Source organism: Arachis ipaensis, chromosome B07 (genome assembly GCF_000816755.2).
Source record: "Arachis ipaensis cultivar K30076 chromosome B07, Araip1.1, whole genome shotgun sequence".
NCBI classification, from domain to species: Eukaryota; Viridiplantae; Streptophyta; class Magnoliopsida; order Fabales; family Fabaceae; genus Arachis; species Arachis ipaensis.
In genome coordinates this window covers 65,577,893-65,601,522 of record NC_029791.2, presented here as the reverse complement: position 1 = coordinate 65,601,522, position 23,630 = coordinate 65,577,893, and positions in this window count along the sequence as shown.

The following is a 23,630-nucleotide window of genomic DNA, read 5'->3' as shown; positions in this document are numbered from 1 at the left end:
TCCATGGCAAGCTTTATGTTGGGCATCACCGTTGTCAATGGCTACTTCCCGTCCTCTCAGTGAAAATGTTCCAAATGCGCTGTCACCGCACGGCTAATCATCTGTCGGTTCTCGATCATGTTGGAATAGGATCCATTGATCCTTTTGCGTCTGTCACACGCCCAACACTCGCGAGTTTGAAGCTCGTCACAGTCATCCCTTCCCAGATCCTACTCGGAATACCACAGACAAGGTTTAGACTTTCCGGATCTCAAGAATGACCGCCAATAGTTCTAGCCTATACCACGAAGGTTCCAATCTTAGATTAGAAACCCAAGAGATACGCATTCAAGCCAGTGCTAGTAGAACATAGGTGGTTGTCAGGCACATGTTCATAGGTGAGAATGATGATGAGTGTCACGGATCATCACATTCATCAAGTTGAAGAACGAATGAATATCTTAGAGAAGAAGTAGGCGTGAATTGAATAGAAGAACAATAGTAATTGTATTAATTCATGAAGAACAGCAGAGCTCCACACCTTAATCTATGGTGTGTAGAAACTCCATCGTTGAAAATACATAAGAACAAAAGGTCCAGGCATGGCCGAATGGCCAGCCACCGAACGTGAACATAAAGATCAAAAGGTATCAAAAGTCTATAAATATAATAGCAAAAGGTCCTATTTATAGAAAACTAGTGGCCTAGGGTTACAGAAATAGGTAATTAATGCAGAAATCTTCTTCCGGGCCCACTTGGTGTGTGCTTGGGTTGAGCATTGAAGCTTCCATGTGTAGAGACTTTTCTTGGAGTTAAACGCCAGCTTTTATGCCAGTTCTGGCATTTTGACGCTAGAATTTCTATGCTGTCTTGGAACGCCAGTTTGGGCCATCAAATCTTGGGCAAAGTATGGACTATTATATATTTCTGGAAAGCCCAGGATGTCTACTTTCCAACGCAATTAAGAGCGCGCCAATTGGACTTCTGTAGCTCTATAAAATTCACTTCGAGTGCAGGGAGGTCAGAATCCAACAGCATCTACAGTCCTTTTTCAGCCTCTGAATCAGATTTTTGCTCAGGTCCCTCAATTTCAGCCAGAAAATACCTGAAATTACAGAAAAATACACAAACTCATAGTAAAGTCCAGAAATGTGATTTTTATTTAAAAACTAATAAAAACATAATAAAAACTAACTAAAATATACTAAAAACATACTAAAAATAATGCCAAAAAGCGTATAAATTATCCGCTCATCATTCACTTATGTATGTCAATGTATTTTTTTAAGTAGAATTTATATAGTTTTCCTCCTTCATGTTTTTTTTCATGTATTTTTATTTAATTTTTTTCTTTTCACAGTTAAATCTGTAAAATCAATTTTGCACATAATTTCCTTAATTCAGAAAATATGTCCACACACACGACTAATAGTATTTTTTCTTTAAGTTTCATTATTTTCTTTCGGGGAAGGAAGTGCTTTGTAATGAGGGATGGGAAGTTCAGTCTCCTATAACTTATAGGCGACGGCCAAAAGGTGGAAAGGAAAAATTCATTAGGTAATAAATTAGACGATGAGTATCCATGACAAAGGAAAAATCAAAGAAGTGTGTGGGAGACAGGTAATGTAATACACATAATTAATGAAAAGGAATATAACTCATAGGAAATGGAAAAAAATATATACCCTTTTCTTGAGTTATTGACCTAATACGTGTATGATTTTCAAACTAACCTTTTCGAGTGTTTAGCCGTCTCATTAAACTTTGTTGTGGACTAAATCTTTGACCGGGTGTGTGATAATGAGAGATAGCAACAAACATAATTTTGTTATACGAGTATCGTACATAATGAGAATTTATTGATTAAAATTCATGGAGAGAAGCATTCATTACGAAAATTAAAATAAATCTTCAGGTAACCTATTGGTTTATGAAAATTATAGTCAATTACTGGAAAATTTATATTAGCTTTGACTACAACAATGTATTAAGCTGAATAACAACATTTAGTTCCAAAAGATGGAGCCTTCTCTTTTACCAATCAGAGAATAGAGTTTTAAATAAATTAAATTTTGGCAAAATGTTAGGAATATAAACTGGATACGTAAGCTGCTTCATATATTAGAGGTCTTAGGTCTACTACCAAAGATCAATCAGCTGTTAGAACTCCTTTGAATAGTAGGGACAACCTACCATGTTTGTTATTCTTTTTAGAAATTGTGGTTGGTAGTGGAGGGCAACTCATTAACTGTACATGTTACAATATTTTTCATGTTTTTTTTTTTAAAAAATTTAAACAACTAAAACTCCCAATGGCTGCCAGAGGGAAGTGACGCTCAACACAAAAAAATAGAAAAGGGAGACGACGAAAGCCAAAAAGGAACAAAGTAGAAAAATCTCAAGAAAAGTTATCGATAAGGAAGTGATAGAATTGTCATCCAGGTGAGAAATAACATGTATTTCCAGAAGTTGTAAGTGTCCTTTTAAATCGATTGCGAATACGTGTAAATATTTTATGTTTTGTTTCTCACAATCTCCGCGGAAGCACAATGCATGACTAGCGACTACATGTAAATTTTAATGGTGGAGCTGGTAAAGAAATTGGCGAAGACTTCGATAAAACTACCATCCTAGAAGGGTCCCTAAAAGATTTGGTATCACAAATGTCGACAATGATGAATACACTTTCAAACCTTATTGCTTCCCAGACCAAGACGTGTTATCCTTTGTTTGGAACAATGCCACAAACGATTAATCTTCGGAATCCTCTAGCCGATAACTTCAGTCCTACAGTGATGCCTGTGATAATGAGCGGATTCAGTATGCCATCAGGTACTGCTGAGAGGAATCTAGATTCATCCAAAAAGAATCGATCCAACATGTCCAGCATTCATCAAGCCGCCGATTCAATTTCGCATAAAGATACAAAGTGTTGTTCAATGTCTCCGAAGTGTGAACAAACAACGCCAGCTGGTTATGTTATTTGCTGTAATTTGTTCTGTGATGATGGTACTAGAAGGAAGGCAGATATAGAACCAGTTATACCGAATAGCTTAGACAAAGCTGTATATGTTAGCTACTTCAACCCGGTTGACCGAAAGTTTCCACTAAGGAAGGAGTCCGCAAAGATACCTGCGGTGGGTTATCTCCTCTTAAGGAATTGTTAAAGTTTTGTTGTTCTTATTATGTATTAATAACTAACGGGTAAGTGATCATTTTATCAGTGGACGCCTGTTCTATTCCGTCCCCCAGCTGATATGGAATTGTGCAAGGATGAACTTTCAGTCGTCAACTACGTCTTTGGTTCAGATCTGGAAGATGAAGAATTGAATTCCGAAATAATCTCACAGACAAACTTGTGGCACGCTAATAGGAGAGTCATGTATACTCTACTACCAAACAAACCATTGTTGGATGAGGTATGGATTTTTCGTTATTAGTGTTTGTTAATCTCATAAATGAAATTGCGACTGTATAAAGTAGTTATATTAAGGTCATAACTGTTTATATTTGTTCTTTTTGGCTGTCAAACAACGAACAATTTACCAGATAATTAACCTGACATCAAGCATGCTCATGTCTGATGCACGCCAAGACACCAGGTTTCCCTGTGATAAACCACTATTTTATGGTTTATCTTGTGTTTAATTGAGTGGTTTCATCAAGTCTTTACCCACTCATTCATATGATTTGCATGATCTTATAATCCCTTCCTAGTATTATTTATGATTGAAAACTTGCTTCCTAGAGATCTTTAATTAGTATATTTTAATTCTCCCTTGTACCATTCGATGCCGTGATCCGTGTGTTAAGTGTTTCAGGCTTTATAGGGCAAGAATAGCTTAGAAATTGGAGAAAAAGCTTGCAAAAATGGAAGGAACACAAGAAACTAAGGAGATGACCAGCGAGCACTGACGCGTACACGTGACCTGCGCGATCTGCAGAATTAACAGAAAACGCTGGGGGCGATTTTAGGCCGAGTTTTGACCCAGTTTTCGGCCCAGAAACACAGAATAAAGCCAGGGAACATGCAGAGACTCAAGGGACACACTCACATATTCTCATTAGGATAGTTTTTAGGTTTTTAGATCTGAATCTAGAGAGAAAATTACTCTTCCTCTAGTTTTTCTTTACATTCATAGTTTCATAGTTTATTGCTTTTGCTTTTAGATATTGAAGAGTCATCACCTCCGTTGAAGATACTATTCTAGTTTGTTTCCTTACTATTTTATTTATTTATTCCATATTCTTAATTCTTGTTTAGAGTGGTAATTGGATTATTTTCATGGATTGTTAATGCAAAGGATTAATTTTTTACTCTTAATTAATTTGAATCTCTATTTTATTTAAATTATTATGTCTCTTTTCTATTCCAAACTCCCAATAACAAAGATGATATCCATGTCAATAGAGTAGATTTCCTACTTGACATGGAGGTTGATTAAGAGGAGACACTTGAGTTGGAATGCTCAAGTGGTTAGTTAAATTGGAAGCTATTGGCTAATTCTGTATTTACTAACGCTAGACCTTCCCAAGGGAGAGGACTAGGATTTGCGAATAAGAGTTAGCTCAATCACTTGACTTTCCTTTATTTAGTAAGGGTTAACTAAGTGAACATAACAACCTCTTTATACTACACTTGAGAAAATTCCAACAAGGATAGAACTTCCGATTAATCATTCCCCCAGTCAAGGATTTTTATTTTGAATACTATAAATTCCTTTTTATTTTCATTGCACTTAATTATAATTATTTATTTTCTGTCATTCAACTCTCAAAATTCTCAGAAAACTCTTGATTAATAACATAGCACCCTTTCTAGCAACTTGTTGGGAGACGACCTGGGACTCATACTCCCAGTATTTTTATTCTAAAACTTTTTGTGACAACCTTTCTAAATTGATGAGGCAGATTTTTGCTGGTTAAGAGCTATACTCACAACGCTGTTCTATTATATTATAATCTCTTAATTGGTCTAACTTCTGCCACGCATCAGTTTTTGGCGCCTGAACGATTAGATTAACTGCTAGTAAAGAAATTTTTATAAAAATAATTGCGTTGTAGGTATAGTTTCTAAACCAACAGAGAATCCTTTCATACAAAAATTTGGTTGTCACAAGTAACAAAAACCAATAAAATTTATAACCGAAGTATTTAAACCTCGGGTCGTATCTCAAGGAATTACAGGGAAGTATGATTTATTATTGGTTATGAAATTGTATATTTTTGGGGTTTTTGAATTAAGGAACAAGTAATTTAAATGGCAAGAAAAATAAATTAATAATTATAAAAATCTTTTGCAAGGTATAAGAACTGGAAATTCCATCCTAGTTATCCTTATCAGGTGTGATGAGAATTGTTATTGCTCCCACTTAGTTAACCCTTACTAAATAAAGGAAAGTCAAGTGGACCAATCAATTTGATCCTCAAGTCCTAGTCAACTCCTGTGGAAAGACTAGCTTTAGAGCGATCCAAATCAATCAGCAATTCCCAATTTTCAATCAACTGCTGAGTTTGATAACTCAAGTGTTACCAATTACTTAACCAAAGCAAAAAGGGAAAAAAATCTACTCGAATAAAAATGCCTTCATATTGGAAGCAGCAGTAACATAAATAAAAGAAAGAAATCTTAAATCTGAAATACCTCAAATTATATTAAATAAAGAAATCGAATTAAACATAGGAATCCATAAACCAATTTGGGAAAATAAACAAACTAAAGTAATAAAATAAATAAAAGTAGAAGAGAACATAAATTAAAGGAACATTGAATCTGGAATAAAGAAAACGAAGGAATCCTAATCCTAAAAATCTAAATCCTAAATCCTAAATCCTAAGAGAGAGGAGAGAGCCTCTTTCTCTCTCTCTAAAACTACACCTAAAACCTAAAATTGTGAATTATGAATGTTGTACCTATTGTTGTATTATGAATGGATGCATTCTCCCACTTTGTAGCCTCTAATCTGTGTTTTCCAGGCCAAAAACTGGGTCAAAAACATCCCAAAAATCGCCCCCAGCGATTTCTAGTACGTACAGGTCGCTACAAAGTCACGCGGAAGCATCGTCCACGTGTTAGCATGGATTGCGTTTTTGCCAGGTCACGCGTCCGCGTGATCCACGCATTCGTGTAACTTGGCTTCAGGGCAGCTATGATAAATTATATATCGTTACGAAGCCCCGGACGTTATCTGTCCAATGCAACTAAAACTGCGTCATTTGGACCTCTGTAGCTCAAGTTATGATCGATTTAGTACCAAGAGGTCAAGCTAGACAGCTTTAGCAGTTTCTTCAGTTTCTTGTATTCCTTCCACTTTTGCATGCTTCCTTTCCATCCTCTAAGCCATTCCTACCCTGTAATCCCTGAAATCACTTAACGCACATATCACGGCATTGAATGGTAATAAGAGAGGATTAAAATTATCGATTTAAAGGTCTAGGAAACATGTTTTCAATCAAAGCACATAATTAGGAAGGCAAATGTAAAACATGAGAATTGTATGAATAACTGTGAGAATAATGGATAAAATCCACTAGAGTAAGCACAGGATAAACCCTAAAAATGGGGTTTATCAGCGCCGTTGCCGGGGAGTTGCAATTGTGTGCTGAATTATTAATTAGTGTACATATTTTTATTTTTATTTGCATATTTTATTTTTTTTATTTATTTTGTTACCATGAGCTATATGTTTCTCTCATTGAATGACGCGTTCGTTGCCTGATCCGAGCTTAGCCGCATTTGATCCTGAAATTGAAAGAACTCTTTCATGTATTAGGCGAGCTCGGTGCAGGTTAGCCTCAGAGGGTGGTGAAGTGATTGTTATCGATTCACCGGTCTCATCTGAGGGCGAATCTGAACCGCCATCTGAGAGCGAAACAAGCTCCTTTACTACTGATTCAGTTGATTCACGTGCAAATAACATGGCAGCACCTAGGAGGATTACTCTCCAGGAAGCTGGAACCCCAGATTTTACACTGCAGCCGTATCCAGTGCATCATCCAACTCTAGCTGCAGATTTTAATCTGAAGACTGCATTAATCAACTTGATGCCCAAGTTTCATGGCTTACCTGCTCAGGAGCCCATCAAGCACCTCAGGGATTTTCAGACAGCCTGTTCTACTGTTAGGCGTCATGGTGCAAATGAAACTTCTATTCTGTTAACCGCCTTCCTATTTTCTCTTGAGGGAAAGGCAAGGGAGTGGTATTACTCCCAACCTGAAGCAACTGTTACCAACTGGGATACGCTCAGGAGAGAATTCTTGGAAAAATACTTTCCAGCTGAAGTTACAGATAGATTTAGAAAAGAGATCTCCTGCATTGTTCAAGGAGAATCAGAGACTCTTTATGAGTACTAGGAGCGCTTTAAGAACCTTCTAGACGCATGCCCCCATCACATGATTGACAGGCTAGTGTTGATCAGCTACTTCACTCAAGGCATGAAGCCTCGGGATAAAACCACACTAGATGGTTCTAGCAATGGTTCTCTGAAAAAGTACAAGACCGCATATGAAGTATGGCAACTAATCAGCGACATAGCTAAGTCCACCAGGAATCATAGGCACAGGAGCAGCCACTCAAAAGCTATTGCAGAAGTTTCCTCTAGCAGTGAGACTACTGCTCTTACACAGAGTATATGTGAAATGACCAACCTACTGAAGCAATTGCAGTTAAATCAACAACAAACTCAGCCTTTCCCACCACAACAAAGCCAACAGTTAGTTCCCCAAAGAGTATGCAGAATTTGTGCTGATTATAGTCATTATACTGATGAATGCCCACAGCTCCAACAAGAAGATAACACTGTGGCAACCACTCATAACTTTTATGACCGCCCGAATCAAGGATACAATCAACAAGGCGGCAACTACAACCAAGGCGAAAACTATAACCAAGGGTGGCAGGACAACTCCAACCAGGGCTGGAGAGATAATTCCAACCATGGCTGGCGGGACAACTATAACAGAGGAGGCAGAGACAGCAATGGAAATCAGAGGTGGAACAACAACAACAGACAGCAGAATCAGAACCAACCTTACAGAGCTCCTCTCCTAAGATAGTCACAAGGACCCCAGCATAACCAACAACAAGTCCCACAGATCACTTATCCTACTTCCTCATCAAATGACGAGATGCTTCATTCTCTTGCACAAGGACAACAAGACATGCAGACTACATTGAACTCCACTCTAAATGGTCTGAATGCCACTTTACAAGCTCTCGCCGCCCGGATAGATTCATTACCTGCTTCCACTAACCAACCTTTAAGCTCCAGTGGAATTCCTTCTCAACCCTTACCTAATCTCAAAGGTGGCATCAATGCCATCACTTTGAGGTCTGGAACCACACTGCCAGAGAGGAATCATGAGGAGCCAAGCCCACTAGAACACGCCCTAGTTGAAGATATAGTTGAAGTGGAAGATGTTGAAGAGGAAGATGAAGTACAAGACAAGGTTGAAGAAGAAGTAGCTCAGCCAAGGAATGGAGCACCAAAGGATGCAGAAGCTGCAAGTGGCACCATTCCTATCCCATTTCCACACCTTCCAAGGAAGTCCAGAAAGCAGACGGAACTTGATCCGAAAATGGTAGAACTTTTCAAAAAGGTTGAAGTAACTGTTCCCCTTTTTGATGTTATTCAGCAAGTACCTAAATATGCAAAGTTACTGAAAGATTTATGCATACATAAAGATAAAATTAATGAATTAGAAATTATTCCTTTAGGTAGTTCTATATCTGCTTTAATGGGAGGTATACCTGAAAAATATAGTGATCCAGGTCCATGTATGGTAAACTGTACCATTGGAGGTGTGATAAACCACTATTTTACGGTTTATCTTGTGCTCAATTGAGTGGATTTTATCAATCTTTCATACACTTGTTCATACAAAATGCATGTTTTACATTCTCCTTCCTGATTTTGTGCTATGATTGAAAACATGCTTCTTTGGCCTTATATTTGCTAATATTAATCTTCTCTTATTACCATTCGATGACTTGATATGTGCTTTAAGTGATTTAAGAGACTACAGGGCAAGAATGACTCAGAGGATGGAAAGGAAGCATGCAAAAGTGGAAGGAATACAATAAATTGAAGGAACTGCAAAGCTGTCAGCCAGACCCTCTCGCACTAAATCGATCATAACTTGAGCTACAGAGGTTCAAATGATGCGGTTCTAGTTGCGTTAGAAAGCTAACGTCCAGGGTTTCAATTTGATATATAATATGTCATAGTGGCCGTACAGCTAGGCAACGCGAACGCGTGCTCCACGCGGACGCGTCGCAGTGACGAAAATCAGCGTGGCAGATTTCGCCCCTAGCAATTTCTGGGCTATTTCTGGCCCAGTTTTCGGCCCAGAAAACACAGATTAGAGGCTATAAAGTAGGGGAATCTATTCATTCATAAAAAAACCTTTAATATACACAATTTTAGGATTAGATGTAGTTTTAGAGAGAGAGGTTCTCTCCTCTCTCTTAGGATTAGGATTTAGGATTTCTATTATGTTTAGGCTACTTCTTTTCAATCACAGGTTCAATGTTTCTTTAATTTATTTTCTACTTTTATTTATTCTATTACTTTAATTATTATTTATCTTTTCAATTTGGCTTATGAACTTCATGTTAGAGTTGATTTCTTTATTTAATATAATTTGAGGTATTTCAGATTTATGAGTTATCAAACTCCTTGTGATTGATGATTGTTATCTTTGCTAGTTGATTTGTATTCCAATAACTCTAGTCTTTCCATAGGAATTGACTAGGACCAGAGGAATCAAATTGATTCATCCACTTGACTTACCTTCGTAATTAGAGGTTAACAAGGTGGGAGCAAAATCTAATTCTCATCACAATTGATAAGGATAACTAGGATAGGACGTCTAGTTCTTATACCTTGCCAAGAGATTTTATTATTATTAATTTATTTTTCTTGTCATTTAAATTACTTGTTTCTTATTTCAAAAAACCCAAAAACATATATTTTTACATAACCAATAATAAATCATACCTCCCTGCAATTCCTTGAGTAGACGACCCGAGATTTAAATATTTCGGTTATAAATTTTATTGGGTTTTGTTACTTGTGACAACCAAACTTTTGTACGAAAGGATTCTCTATTGGTTTAGAAACTATACTTACAACGCGATTATTTTTATAAAATTCTTTACCGGCAAAAAATCAGTTCGTCAAAATGGCGCCGTTGCCGGGAAATTGCAAACGTGTACCTTATTATTGGTTATTGTAAATATTTACTTTTAAATTGATTTTTTTCGAAAAAAAAATTCAGATTTTTATTTTAAAATTTTTATCTTATCTTATCTTAGTTTTAAATTTCGAAATTCAAATCTTTTTCAAAAATCATGTCTTTTTCAAAATCTTATCTTATCTTATTTCAAATTCAAATTTCAAATTTCAATTAACTTCCAAAATTCACAATTCAAAATTCAAAATTTAAATTTAAAATTTTAAAAATTAAACCTTTTCAAAATTTAAATCTTTTTCAAATCTTTATCTTAAATTGTTGACTTTTTCAAAATTCAAATTTCAAAATTTAAAATTCAAATTTCAAATTTCAAATTTCAAAATTTAAAATTCAAAATTTAGTTTTCAAATTCAAAAATTTAAATTTCAAAACCTTTTAATTTAAAAACTTCTCTTCTCTTACCTAACTTATCTTATCTTTTTTTTAATCTTAAAAATCTTTTTCAAACCTTTTCTCTTCTTTATTTTATTTTATTTTCCTTTGCTTGTTTATTTATTTTTGTTTTTAATTTTTATTAACTACTATGAGTTCTCACCCCTCTCACTTTGAGTTTAGTTCTAATGTTGTTGAAAGGAATGGAAGCTATAACAGGAACATGCATCAAGGTCGAAACAATCCAAGATGGAAGGAGTCACGAGGATCTGATCAACCCTTTCAGCAACAACACCTTCCAAGATACCATGGACAATAACCATCCTACAATGCATGCCAAGACAATAGTTATGGTGGACCTTTTCGTGACAACCAACCTCCATCAAATTACTATGGTCAAGAGACATTCCAGGGAGCGTACCAAGATGATGAATATGGTGGACCCCCTTGTAGTTACCAACAAGCCCCGCCATATGCTTATGAACCGCCTCTCCAACATACCTTTGAACCACCATACTCACAAGCACCTTACCACCAAACACCCCACGTGACCCTCACCCACATCAACCACACCAACCACCATATGAACCACACCCAGAACAACCACCTCAATATTCACCATCTCCATTGGATAACAACACACTCATCTCTAATATCATTGGTCTCACCTCTACACTCCAAAATCTTAAATCCCGCATGGACCAACCCTCTACCTCCAATATTCAACCCTTAAGCTTCAATGCGCTTCCTTTTCAACCACATAATAATATTCCCATCCCATCACCACCCTCCATGGAAGAGCACCCACATCCATCAATCCAAGAGCAAGATGATCCCAGTTATGCTATTGATATGGCACAAGAAAGAAGGAATTATCTTCGCAAATCCATACTTCATAAGAAGCTAGAGAAGGCCCTACAGATGAAGGTAGTGGAGACCCTTGAAGTCGAAGGAGTGGTTGAGAAATTAGTAAAGGAAGACATCAAGAAGGAGTCTGATTTTGTCTTAGAGCAAGAAGAGGCCCAAAATGTGGAGATAGGAGAGACCCTTGAAGATGAAGGAATAGTTGAAAGGAGTTATCATGGAAAGAAAATCATCAAGGATGAGTACGATTTTATACTAAAACAACTGGACAAAGTAGTAATTATTGAAGAGAAAGAAGTGGTTGAAGATCTAGGAGATGCAGAACCTCCATGGGAAATTCCAGTCATAGAACCTCCTTCAAAGACGTTTGAAATTAATGTTGAGAAGGGTGTACAACCTCCAAGGCATATCATGGCTAAAGACTTTGAAGAGGTTAATCAAGAGATGGAGATTAATGAAGAAGAAGTATAACCCCTGTCGCTTTGAGTTTAGTTCTAATATTGTTGTAAGGAATGGAAACTATAATGAAAATAGGCATCAAGGTTGGAAGAATCAAAGATGGGAGGAGCCACAAGGATTTGATCAACCCTTTTGGCAACAACCCCCTCTAGTGCGCTATAACCAACAACCATTCTGTGATGCATACTAAGACAATAGTTATGGTAGACCCTTTCGTGACAAACCACTTCTACCAAATTACTATGGTTAAGAGCCATTCCAGGGAGCGTACCAAGATGATGAATATGGTGGACCCCCTTGTAGTCACCAACAAGCCCTACCATATGCTTATGAACCACCTCCCCAACATACCTTTGAACCACCAAACTCACAAGCCCCTTTACACCATTCACCTCCATATGACCCTGACCCATATCCACCACCCCAATCTCCATTGGATAACAACACACTCATCTCTAATATCATTGGTCTCACCTCTACACTCCAAAATCTTATATCCCACATGAACCAACGCTCTACCTCCAATATTCAACCCTTAAGCTTTAGTGCACTTCCTTTTCAACCACATAATAATCTTTCCATCCCATCACCACTGGTGCACGAATTTGTGATTCACACTTTTCACAACTTGTACCACTAACCAGCAAGTGCACTGGGTCGTCCAAGTAATACCTTATGTAAGTAAGGTTCGATCCCACGGAGATTGTCGGCTTGAAGCAAGCTATGGTTATTTTGTCGTTCTTAGTTAGGATATCAATTATAATTATCAGTTTGAATTGCGAAAAATAAAAGAGCATGAAATAAATACTTGTTATGCAGTAATGGATATGTTGGAGTTTTGGAAATGCTTTGTCTTCTGAATCTATGTTTTCCCCTTGTCTTCTTCTTCACGCACGCAAGGTTCCTCCTATGGCAAGTTGTGTGTCGGTGGATCACCGTTGTCAATGGCTACCATCCGTCCTCTCAGTGAAAATGGTCCAGGTGCGCTGTCACCGCACGGCTAATCATCTGTCGGTTCTCACTCATGCTGGAATAAGATCCATTGATCCTTTTGCGTCTGTTACTATGCCCAACCCTTGTGAGTTTGAAGCTCGTCATAGTTATTCAATCCCTGAATCCTATTCGGAATACCACAGACAAGGTTTAGACTTTCCGGATTCTCAAGAATGCTGCCAATGAATTCTAGCTTATACCACGAAGATTCTGATTAAGGAATCCAAGAGATACTCATTCAATCAAAGGTAGAACGGGAGTGGTTGTCAGGCACGCGTTCATAGATTGAGAATGATGATGAGTGTCACGGATCATCACATTCATCATATTGAAGTGCGAATGAACATCTTAGATAGAAACAAGCGTGTTTGAATAGAAAACAGAAATAATTGCATTAATTCATCAAGACACAGCAGAGCTCCTCACCCCTAACAATGGAGTTTAGAGACTCATGCCGTCAAAGAGTACAAAGTTCAGATCTAAAAATGTCATGAGATGCAAAATAAATCTCTAAAAGTTGTTTAAATACTAAACTAGTAACCTAGGTTTACGGAAAATGAGTAAACGAAGATAGATAGTGCAGAAATCCATTTCTAGGGCCCACTTGCTGTGTGCTGGGACTGAGACTTGAGCTTTACACGTGCCTAGGCTGTTTCTAGAGTTAAACGCCAGGTTGTAACCTGTTTCTGGCGTTTAACTCCAACTTGTAACCTGTTTCTGGCGTTCAACGCCAGAATGCAACATGGAACTAGCGTTGAACGCCAGTTTACGTCATCTATCCTTGAGCAAAGTATGGACTATTATATATTGCTGGAAAGTCCTGGATGTCTACTTTCCAACGCAATTGAGAGCGCACCAATTGGAATCCTGTAGCTCCAAAAAATCCATTCCTAGTGCAGGGAGGTCAGAATCCAACAGCATCAGCAGTCCTTTTTCAGCCTGAATCAGATTTTTGCTCAGCTAACTCAATTTTGGCCAGAAATTACCTGAAATCATAGAAAAACACACAAACTCATAGTAAAGTCTAGAAATGTGATTTTTATTTAAAAACTAATAAAAATATAATAAAAAGTGACTAAAACATATTAAAAACTACCTAAAAACAATGCCAAAAAGCGTATAAATTATCAGCTCATCAACCACCCTCCATGGAAGAGCATCCACATCCATCAATCCAAGAGCAAGATGATCCCTGCTATACTATTGACAAGGAACAAGAGAAAAGGGATCGTCTTCGCGAATTCATACTTCATAAAAAGCTAGAGGAGGCCCTACAGGTAAAGGTAGTAGAGACCCTTGAAGTCGAAGGAGTGGTTGAAGAATTAGTGAAGGAAGACAACAAGGAGGAGCTGGATTTTGTACTTGAAGATGAAGGAATAGTTGAAAAGGAAATCATTAAGGATGAGTACGATTTTATACTAAAACAACTGGACAAAGCAGTAATTACTAAAGAGGAGGAAGTGGTTGAAGACTTAGGAGATGCTGAACCTCCATGGGAAAGTCAAGTTATAGAGCCTCCCTCAAAGACGTTTGAAATTGATGTTGAGGAGGGTGTACAACCTCCAATGCATATCATGGTTGAAGACTTTGAAGAGGTTGATCAAGAGATGGACTCAATCATTGATGAATCCTTATCTACAATTGAATCCTCTCCCATTGGACTTGACATGGAGATTACAGAAGAAGAAGCACAACCTCCCATGCCCTTGGAAAGCAATGAAGAGGGGATTGAATTGGAAAAAAGCTACCAAGAGAAAGAAGTTGAAATTGAAGAAGCTTACAAGGAGGTGGAGGAATTCAAAGAAGAGAACAGGGGAGTGGAGCTTGTAAGATCATTAGAAACACCTCCCCCAAAGCCATTACCATCCAATACAACATTCAAGTGGGTAAAGTTCTTATCCTTAACCTTTACTTTCCCACTTGAATATGGTTTACTTGAGACAGATGGTCAGCTTAGAGCTCTTTGTGGCCTTAAGAGTAAGAGGGAGATGGTTAGTGGTTGGCAATACAATCCTAGGTTCATTGTGGTTGGGAGCTCAAAGTTTAAATGCAAGGGTTGGTGTAAAGCTCAACTGAATGGGTCAAGGAAGCTGTTTGGATGCCTTAGTGAGAATTCGGATTGCTTACCACCCGGATGGAATCATCATGTTCCACTTGAAGATGGGTGCATAAACAAGATTTGGGATCCAAGAATATATGAGGATCAAATTTGGGAGCTCAAAGCTTGTGAAGAACTCCATCAAAGCTTGAGAAATTTACTTGGTATTGATAGAGATTATTGGAAGTCCAAGCATTGGTGGAAGTTTCAAGATGAGTTCAAGCACAAGCCACCATGACAAGGAGCTCACCAAATGTCCAACTTAAGGACTTTAACTAAAAGTGCTAGGTGGGAGACAACCCACCATAGTATGATCGTTCCTTTTCTTCAATTTTGATTTTATTTCGTTTTGTTTGTTTTTGAGTTTTATTTTATTCTATTTTCATTGAACCTGGAATTATTCATAGCATCCACACTATCATTGCATTTTACATCCTGCATAAAAAAAAAAAAACACGCACGCGACGCGAAAGCGTCGCCGACGCGTCCGCGTCACATGTGCGTTGGGAAGAAAAGCAATTTGAACAGAAAGTCACGCGAAAGCATGGCTGGAGGCGTGCCTTAGGCACAAACATGGCCACGCATCCGGGTCACTCACGCGGCCGCGTCATTTGGAAAATAAGCCTCCCCACGCGTCCGCGTCACCCACGCGACCGCGTGCCCCTAAAAATCGACGTAAAAGAGGTGTATGGTAGAGAGTTATGATGGAGCTGGGCTGGAATGATGCTGGAAGCACCAGCCCTATCACGCGACCGCGTGTCCTACGCGGCTGTGTCGTTTTCAAAATATGGCCATTCACGCGATCGCGTCACCCCGAATTTCGGCAATAAGCATATGAAGCAGAGAGTTGTGTGTACGCGAGGCTACACTCGCGCTACTAGCACAAATCGAGTCACGCGTCCGCGTACTCCACACATCCCCGTCGCTTGAGAATATCGCCAATCACGCGATCGCGTGCCACACGCGTCCGCGTCGCATGCGACGCACAATTTATCAAGAGCAACGCCAACTATCTTATCTTTTCTTCTCCAATCCTAATTTTTACTTCTCCCTTCTTATTTCTTTCTTCTTTATTCTTTCTTACTTTCTTTTTCTTCATCTCTTTAACTTCTCATCTTTCTTCACTTTCATTCTATTTTTACTTAATTTATTTGCATACTTTCATTCATTGAATTTTAATTTTGTGCATATTTTTATTTTCTTTTCTAAATTTATTATTTTTCCATTGGTGTTAAATTTTCTTATTCAACTGTTACATCTTTTCTGATATTACTTTGGTGCTTCATGACTTGTTTTATTCTGGTTGGGTAATATTATTTAAATTAATGCTAATCTTTTATGATACTTGCACTCCTCTTGCATTGATATGAACTTACACTGTCTTTCATTACCCACACTCTTCTCCATTGTTGCAACTTTTGCACCACTGGTATGCCATGTGCTTCTATTATTTTCTCACTTGCATGTTGTAGCTACCATGTAATTGAGACCCTCATTATTTGGCATTAACCCACCTAGACTTTATTTATTTTCTTATCTTTATTTCTGGGTTACTTTTTCTTCTTTTTCCTCTTCTTTCAGGCTGGCCACCAAAGAAGGGAAAGGGAAAGCTTCTAAATGGGGAGACAAACAAGTCCATCAGCACAATCTTTAGAGAAAAGCATTAGTTGAAGCAACCCTTCCACTTGCACATCTTAGCATGCACCGAGGACGATGCAACCTTTAAGTGTGGGGAGGTCGATACCGATCTCCATGGGTTAGTTATTTTCTTCTCAACACCAATGTCTTATTTTCTTTATTAGTTCATTGTTGCATCTGCATATTTGATTACATGTTTTCTTGATTTTACGCATTTAGTTACTACTTGGTTGAAGTAATATTTTCTTTTTCAAGAAATTTTTATAGTATTTCACTAATTTAAATTGAAAAATTTTTTCTGTTAAAACTTGTTTGAAGTTGTATTTGGAAGATAGTTTAAAAAGCTAAGAACGCACAACCTGTGAGATTTTGAGCTTATTTATATGGTTACATTATTTAACCATAAATTTTTATTCTTGTGTGTTTTCTTCCCTATGATTGCAATCTTTGCTTTGTTCCATTCTATATGTCTACTATTTAGTGTATTTATATGCATGCATATGATTGAGGCCATTAATTGTTTAGCTCACTTATCCCAAATAAGCCTACCCTTTCAATTACCTTTGTTAGCCACTTTGACCCTTTTTTATCCCATTTGTTCTATATTTTACCACATTACTAGCCTTAAGCGGAAAAACAATTAAAAATCCCAATGAATCTTTGGTTAGCTTAAGATAGAAATTGTGTGTTAATTAAGTATGGGAGAATTGTGGAACAAGGGTTAATAAGGGAATGTGTCATGACAAAATAATGGGAATTCGGGTACCTACTCATGTGAAACTAGAAAAATTAAAAATCCATGTGCATTGATAAGCTATGTTTATTTCCTTAGTTTTAATATATAAAAAAAATCCAAAAAAAGAGAAAAATCCAAATATTCAATAAATAAGTAAATAAATAAGGGGACAAAATTACCCCAATTCTAAGTTAAGTTAAGGAAAAGATCAATGCATATGTGATAAAAATTAAAAGAAAGGTTGATGCATGAGTATGTAATGCAAAAGTGGGAATTTCGGGTAGCTAGGCATGAATTTAAAAGTATATGTGTGTTAGGTGAGAACTTAGGTTAATCAAAGATTTATATTATAGCTTACTTGGCCATACATATATCCTCACCCTTACATTAGCTCCATTACAACCTTGAAAAGACCTCATGATGTTTGCATTGGTACACTAAATTTTTGTTGATTGGGTAGATGAAGAACAAAGTTTAGAAAGCATGATTAGAGAAGAGTAAAGAGATTGACCCTAGACACTTGAGAGATTTGAGTGCATATACACTACCAGTGAGGGTTCAATGCTTGATTCTATGTTCCCTACTTTCATAAGCTGTCTTCTTACAAGTTTACTTGTCTTTACTGTATAATTTTAATTAGTGAAATTTGAATTATTTTTGTCTTGGAGAACTTATTTACTTTTAACCAAGTAGATAGAAACATCTTAGCATATATAGTTGCATTCATATACATAGGTTGCATTTCATACATTTTACCATTCCTCTTCACTCCTTTATAGCTTCTCTTGAGCTTAGCATGAGGACATGCTAATGTTTAAGTATGGGGAGGCTGATAAACCACTATTTTATGGTTTATCTTGTGCTCAATTGAGTGGATTTTATCAATCTTTCATACACTTGTTCATACAAAATGCATGTTTTACATTCTCCTTCTTGATTTTGTGCTATGATTGAAAACATGCTTCTTTGGCCTTATATTTGCTAATATTAATCTTTTCTTATTACCATTCGATACCTTGATATGTGCGTTAAGTGATTTCAGAGATTACAGGGCAGGAATGACTCAAATGATGGAAAGGAAGCATGCAAAAGTGGAAGGAATACAAGAAATTGAAAGAACTACAAAGCTGTCAACCTGACCCTCTCGCACTAAATTGATCAGAACTTGAGCTACAGAGGTCCAAATGATGCGGTTTCAGTTGCGTTGGAAAGCTAACGTCCGGGGCTTCAATTTGATATATAATATGTTATAATGGCCGTACAGATAGACGACTCGAATGCATGCTCCACGCGGACACATCGCAGTGACGAAAATCAGCGTGGCAGATTTCGCCCTGAGCGATCTCTGGGCTGTTTCTGGCCCAGTTTTCGGCCCAGAAAACACAGATTAGAGGCTATAAAGTGGGGGAATCCATTCATTCATAAAAAATCTTTAATATACATAATTTTAGGATTAGATGTAGTTTTAGAGAGAGAGGTTCTCTCCTCTCTCTTAGGATTAGGATTTAGGATTTCTATTATGTTTAGGCTACTTCTTTTCAATCACAGGTTCAATGTTCCTTTAATTTATTTTCTACTTTTATTTATTCTATTACTTTAATTGTTATTTATCTTTTCAATTTGGCTTATGAACTTCATGTTAGAGTTGATTTCTTTATTTAATATAATTTGAGGTATTTCAGATTTAAGATTTCTTTCTTTTATTTATGTTACTGTTGCTTCCTATCTGAAGGCATTTTGCATTTTGTAGATTTTCTCCCTTTTTGCTTTGGTTAAGTAATTGGAGACACTTGAGTTATCAAACTCCTTGTGATTGATGATTGTTATCTTTGCTAGTTGATTTGTATTCCAATAACTCTAGTCTTTCCATAGGAATTGACTAGGATCAGAGGAATCAAATTGATTCATCCACTTGACTTACCTTCATAGTTAGAGGTTAAAAAGGTGGGAGCAAAATCTAATTCTCATCACAATTGATAAGCATAACTAGGATAGGACGTCCAGTTCTTATACCTTGCCAAGAGATTTTATTATTATTAATTTATTTTTCTTGTCATTTAAATTACTTGTTCCTTATTTTAAAAAACCCAAAAACATATCTTTTTACATAACCAATAATAAATCATACCTCCCTATAATTCCTTGAGAAGACAACCCGAGATTTAAATATTTCGGTTATAAATTTTATTGGGTTTTGTTACTTGTGACAACCAAACTTTTGTACGAAAGGATTCTCTGTTGGTTTAGAAACTATACTTACAACGCGATTATTTTTATAAAAATTCTTTACTAAGCAGAAATCCAATCGTCAAGGTGTAATATTTTCTGATTGCATGTGTGATTTAGGAGCGTGTGTTAGTATAATTCTATATATGATACCTTGAGGCTCCCTCCCTTAAAAAGGTCGGCAGCTCGTTTTGTGTTAGCAGATAAAAGCATTATTACAGTTGGAATTGCTGAAGATGTATTAGTGAGCATTAAGGGGCTCACATTTTCCATTGACTTCTATATCCTGGAAATGCCCCCTAATGACTCAGGAAGACCATCATCAATCCTGCTTGGAAGACCATTCCTGAAGACTTCAAAGTTCAAGCTGGATGCATTCTCAGGAACTTACTCCATTGAGATAGATGGCAGAGCAGTGAGTTTCAGTTTAAATGAAGCTATGAAGCACCCTCCGAAAGATCATTCTATCTTCCAGTGCGACATCATTGATGAAACTGTAGCTGAATTTCACCAAGAAAAAGTAGAAGAGAAGCACATGGAGCAAGGTCCAAGTGTGGGGACACCCTCTGAACACAATGAGGACACTTTGCCATTATCACTAGCCCCGGATGATCCAGAGCCTAGCCATGAGCAGAAATTGGAATTGAAGCCCCTTCCTCCACACCTTAAGTATGCTTACCTTGAGGATAATCAGAAGTTCCCAGTTATTATTGCAAGGGAACTCACTTCCCAACAAGAGGAGCAGCTGCTCGATGTGCTGAGAAAACATAAGAAAGCAATTGGGTGGAGCTTGTCGGATATAGTAGGCATCAGCCCTCAAGTTTGTGAGCACAGAATATACTTAGAAGAGGGAGCAAAGCCTGTCTATCAACCCCAAAGAAGATTGAATCCCACCATCTTAGAAGTTGTCAAGAAGGAAGTGACCAGGCTACTTGAAGTAGATATTATCTACCCCATCTCAGATAGTGAATGGGTCAGTCCAGTACAAGTGGTGCCCAAGAAGTCTGGAGTCACAACAGTAAAGAATGAGCATGGAGAACTCCTGACAGCTAGAGTGCAGACTTCATGGAGGGTTTGCATTGACTATAGGCGTTTCAACCAAGCTACTCGCAAAGATCACTACTCCTTGCCATTTATTGATCAAATGCTTGATCGCCTGTCAGGTAAATCCCATTACTGCTTTTTAGATGGTTATACAGGCTATTTTCAAATTCATATAGCTCCTGAAGATCAGGAGAAGACTACTTTTACATGTCCCTTTAGAACGTATGCATATAAGAGGATGCCTTTTGGCTTATGTAATGCACCGGCTACTTTCCAAAGATACATGATGAGTATCTTTTTAGATCTTATTGAGAACTGTATGGAAGTTTTCATGGATGATTTTAGCATTCATGGTGATTTCTTTAACCTTTTCTTGGATAGTTTAGCTAGAGTATTAGACAGGTGTGTTAGTTCAAACCTTGTATTGAAAAATGTCACTTTATGGTAAAACAAGGGATTGTTCTAGGACATGTTGTTTCTAATACTGGTATTTCTGTAGATCCAGCAAAGGTGGATGTCATTTCTAGTTTACCTTACCCCTCCTCCGTGAGGAAAGTTCGTTCATTCCTTAGCCATGCAGGTTTTTACAGGAGATTCATTAAGGACTTCAGTAAGGTAGCATTACCTTTATCCAGACTATTGCAGAAAGATATTGAGTTCGAGTTCAGTGAGGATTGCATGCAAGCATTTGATAAGCTCAAGATCGCCCTGACTCAAGCTCCAATCGTGAGAGGACCAGACTGGAGCCAGCCATTTGAGATTATGTGTGATGCCTCCAACCATGCAGTAGGAGCGACGTTGGCTCAGCATGAAGGTAAGGATCCTTTCGTAATTGCTTATGCGTCTAAGACTTTAGATGCTGCTCAGTCTAATTACACTACTACTGAAAAAGAGCTTCTAGCTATTTTTTTTGCTCTGGATAAATTCTGAGCATATTTACTTGGTACTAAAGTAGTAGTGTACTCAGACCATGCAGCTCTAAAGTATTTATTAGCTAAAAAAGAGTCCAAACCAAGGCTAATACTTTGGATACTGCTGCTAGAAGAATGTGATTTAGAAATTAAGGATAGGAGTGGTAACCAGAATTTAGTGGTAGACCACTTGAGTCGCCTGGAGCACATTAAGGATGACTCCACAACTATTAATGATACTTTTCCATTTGATATTTTGCATGCAGTATCTGAAGTAGTTCCTTGGTATGCACTTGTAGCTAATTATCTAGTTAGCCATACTTTCCCTCCCAATTTTACTAAGCATCAGAGAGACAAGCTGAAAAGCGAGTCCAAATATTATATATGGGATGATCCATATTTATGGAGGTGTGGTGCTGACCAGGTAATTAGAAGGTGTATGCCCCAATAAGAATTCTAGTACATTTTAGAGGCTTGCCACTCTTATGAGAGTGAGGACATTTTGGCCCTCAAAGAACAGCTAGAAAAATCTTAGACTGTGGATTCTAGTGGCCTACTCTTTTTAAAGATGCTGCTGAATTTTGTAAATCTTGTTCCCCATGCCAAAGGTTTGGTAATATATCCAAGAAGGATGAGATGCCTCAACAGATTATGCTTTTCTGTAAAATTTTTTATGTTTGGGGCATTGACTTCATGGGTCCATTTCCAAACTCTAGTGGTTACCTTTATATACTGTTAGCTGTAGATTATGTTTCTAAATGGGTGGAAGCAATTCCTACCCGTACTGATGATGCTAACGCTGTTGTTTCCTTTGTTTGAAACCATATTATCTATCACTTTGGATCACCACGAGCAATCGTGAGTGATCAAGGCACTCACTTCTGTAACAGGAGACTAACAGGATTACTGAAGAAGCCTGAGATTGTTCACAAAGTAGCAACATCTTATCATCCCCAGACCAATGAGAAAGTAGATGTATCTAATAGAGAAATTAAAGGCATTCTGGAGAAGATAGTAAAGCCTTATAGGAAGGACTGGAGTGCCAGGATACAAGATGCACTCTGGGCATATCGAACAGTATACAAAACACCCATTGGGATGAGCCCCTTCCGCTTAGTGTACGGAAAGGCTTGCCACCTTCCGCTTAGTAGAGGTGGAACACAAGGCTTTCTGGGCTGTGAGGGAGTGCAACATGAATTTTGAAGAAGCTGGTGTTGAAAGGAAGCTGCAACTAGCAGAATTAGAAAACCTTCGCTTAGAAGCATATGACAATTCCAGGCAATACAAAGAGAAGATGAAGGCTATCCATGACAAGCACATAAAAAGGAGAGAATTCAGACCAGGGGAGTTAGTTCTTCTTTATAACTCCAGACTGAGGCTTATGCCAGGCAAATTGAGATCAAGATGGGAAGGTCCCTACAGGGTAGAAAAGGCAGAGCCATACGGAGTTTTTCACCTGCGTCATCCTTCTAGCTCCAAATTCATCAAGGTCAATGGACATCGCCTAAAGCTTTATAATGGAGAGAAGATTAAGGATCACAAAGAACTAGAGGTCTTCCTCTTGGAAGACCCACCAACAGAAGCAGAATGAGCTTGAAGAACGTCCAACTTAAGGACGTAAAAGCAAAGTGCTAGGTGGGAGACAACCCACCATGGTATAATCATTCCATTTCAGTCTTAGTTTTATTTTATTTTATTCCACTTTATTTTTCTTAGTGACTCTTCTCATAATCTCTGCATATAGTCTGCATTTGCATTTGCATTCTGCATAAAAAAAAAGCACGCGACGCGCGAGTGTCGCTGACGCGTCCGCGTCATATGTGCTTTCGAAACAAAGAAGAAAAGAAGCAGAGAGTCACGCGGGAGCGTGGCTGGAGGCGTGCCTTAGGCACAAACACGCGACGCGTTCACGTCACTTGAAAAACCAACCTCCCACGTGTACGCGTCACCCACGCGCACGCGTGACCCTGCAAAATCGACGTAAAGAGGTGTATGGCAGAGAGTTATGATGGATGGGGCTGGAATGGTGCTGGAAGCACAAGCCCTATCACGCGAA